Here is a 3,383-nt window from a genome sequence, read left to right on the forward strand (position 1 = left end):
TAAAGCCTTTGTGTCAGGGAGGTGCCATTTGCTGGTCTTGTGAAAATACAGTCAAATTTGGTCAAGTTATAAGCCTTTCAAAAATGGCAGTTCACTCATTTAGTAGAGACTTCTTTGTTTTTACAACTAAATTCCTGAAGAATCTGCCCTCACTGATCATCCTTGAACCTTTCACAGCTCTGAGCCATGACCAGATTGTATGTGCCATCTTCTCATAGCTCCTATATGTGACTAGACTGCACCAGTGCTATCCCCACAGAGCAACAGAGCATGCTCCAGTGCAGGGATCCCAGGATAAAGTCAGTCTTTCCCTGTAATTGTTGCTCCTGGAACAAGAGGCCAGGCACCAGAATTGAGACCAGGAGACACTGTCTGTCCAATCCTGTCAATGACTCCCCTGCTGGTGCCCAGGCAGTATGGAGAAGGACGCTGCCTGACTGGAATGCAGAGGAGAGAACAGCTGGCCTTGCAAGAGAGAAATGAGTAGATTGGGACAAGGAGCCTGCTGACACTGGGACTGAAGGGTTGGGGAGAGAGAAACTGTGACTGAGAGTTGGTGGGGTGGGGTGGGGTGGGGAGACTGGGACTGGCTGGGCAAGGAGACTAGTACTAGGAGCAGGTGAAGGAAACAAGTGACGACTAGGAGCTAAAAAGCAACAGAGGGTCCTGTGGCACCTTTAAGACTAACAGAAGTATTGGAGCATAAGCTTTCGTGGGTGAACGCCCACTTCATCAGATGCAAGTCTAGGAGCTAGTTGATTGGGAGGGTAACCACTGAGATTGGACAAGGTGTAGGGGAGACTGGCACTGGCTGGACAATGAGACTGGGACAAGCAGCCAGGGAAAGGGGTGGGACTGAGACAGGGAATTGGGAAGGGGGTGGGTATAGGGATTAGATTGAAATTGGATGAGGAGCCCTGTGCGGGAGACTGGACTGGGAGCCAGTGGAGGGGAGAGGGAGACAAGAAGTTGGGAGGGGAAAAGTGGGACTGGGTAGGCATGGAGACTGGGGACAAAAAGTTGGGATGGGGGGGTGAAATTGATAAGCGAGTGGGTATGGGGAGGGGGCAATTCGGACTCAAACAGGGAGCTTGGAGGGGAAGACTAGGACTGGCTCGGCAAAGTGACTGGGACTGGGATGAGAAGCCTGAGAAATGGAGCCTGGGACTGGGTAGACAAGGAGCAGGGATGGGAGAGAGACAGGACTGGGACAAGGACAGATTGAAGGGCATGGGCAGACAGTTTCAGACTTGGTGAAAACAGTCAGAACACTCCTGTCCAGAGCCTGAAATGGAACCCAGGATTCCTGAATCTCAATATACCTCTGCTGTCAACAAATATCTGTGAAACCCATTGGCAAAGTGTGTGACCCATCCAACCCTAGTGCTGGTCAGTGTAGAGAATGACAACCTATTACTGTATTGCTATCCATTACTCTGTTAGCTCAAGTGGCAGAGATCTGTGTAGTGGATCTAAAGGTTTGCTGATGTCCCATGTGGGATTTTTTGCTTGCTTTTTTATAAACTTAAGAAATTACACATAAAAAAATTCATTTAAAGAACATAGTAAGGCTGGAGAGTCAAGCATGAAAAGTTAGCAAATGGCAATATTAAGATTGCCTATGCAACCTTGGGTGTGTGGATTATAATGGTCTTTAATGACATGATCACATATTGTTTTTCAAATAAGTAATAATAAATATAAATATAATATAACATAAATGTAATTATGGCAACTGCCAAAACATTGTCTCAATAATGAACAAGACACAAATATTAAAGTAGTCCCTTTCTCAGAGGTTACAATGTAAAATAATTTATTATGCATATAATTCATTATTTAGAATATTTATAATGACTACAAATGCATTAAAGTAATGTTACTGTAACATGAACAAGCTATTTATTTTAATGTTATTTTATTTTACAGTAGCATTCAGAAGGCCCAGTCCAGATTGGGCCCCCATTTTGCTGGATATTTTGCTTTATAAACGGTCATGAAGAGCCCTGCTCCTAACATCTTACAGTCTGAAGCCTTAAGTTTTAAAATGCTTACATGCTTATCTTTAAGCACATGAGTAGTCACGCTATGGTCTATACCCTTGATCCCGCTTAACTCTACTGCAAATGCAATTGAGCATGTGCGTAGGCCTATCCAGGAGCAGGGCCTAAGAAACTTGAGCAGACAATGAGGGAGGAGCAGAGTCATGAAAGTTCTTGAAGGTGAGGTGAGGCCAAGAAGGTGAGTAAATTGATGGGGTGAGCCTAATGTGGTGAGCCAGTGGAGGGATTCAAAGAGGCAGTGTAATGATGTAGACAAGACAGAAGATCACAGGAGCTGTGTTATGTATGGGCCTGAGGGGGCTGGTGTAATATGAATGATCTATAATATCAATAATTGTAATTTACGTAATTACTTGTAATGCTTTATTTCTCCAAAGAGCTGCACAAGCAATTAGCCTGATATTGCAAGCCCTTCAAGCATGGAACTCCATTGAAATCAATGAGTCTCACTGTTGGGAGTTCCTCACACAAAGTGCTTGCAGGATTGGGCATATTAACTAGTTCAGTCCCTTCCTTTTAAAAAAATGTCTAACTACTCAAAGGATCAACCCAAGCTCTGTGGGCATGCAGATATATCTAATCTCTCTCTCCAGGCACCACTGTATCTGAGCCCCCATTTCTATTTAAATGGAAATAATGACAATCTTTCTTTCTTCCTTCTCCTTATGTTGGAGAAATAGCTTGATTAGTAGACACGTTGTTTGTTAGCGTGTATGTAGAACTTACTGGAAAAAAGCTAAGCTGAAGAAATTAATTTTGCATGTAATACCTGATCCTGTGCCTATTGAAGTGAATGGAAAAGCTTCCTTTGGTGCGGGATCATTGGTGCAGGATCAAGCCATTAGTTCTAAAAGTAGCAAGGTTTGTGGTCATTATCTCTTGTAGGAGTAAATACGTGACTTTTGTAGTCCAGGTCCAGCTTTCAAGATCATGAAGTGTGATCTCTCAGGCACATAGGACCAGTTGCAGGAAGGAGTTTGAATACCAGAACAGAGATCTTCAGCTAGACTCTGTAATGAATGTGGAGCCACGAAAGAAAGGAGAGCACTCGGTTGATGTGTTTGTAGCAATCTGTATTCCGGAATGCTGTATTTTGTATCAGTTGGCGCTTTACTTCAGGGCCTGTGGGTTCATTCCTAAATGTTTGTGGATTTATATGTTCCCTTGTACTATTTGCATACTGTACATTCCAGCCTTTGGCTAGTGCATCAGAGCCAGAATGTGAACATGAGCAGAAATTCAGGAGAAACAAAAGTGAAACTGGTTAGTCTGTTTCATTGTCTGAGTTTAGTAGAGTGATAGAAGGGACCAAATAGATTA

This window comes from Terrapene carolina, unplaced genomic scaffold, assembly GCF_002925995.2.
Source record: "Terrapene carolina triunguis isolate 2854851 unplaced genomic scaffold, T_m_triunguis-2.0 Scaffold131, whole genome shotgun sequence".
Taxonomy (NCBI): domain Eukaryota; kingdom Metazoa; phylum Chordata; order Testudines; family Emydidae; genus Terrapene; species Terrapene triunguis.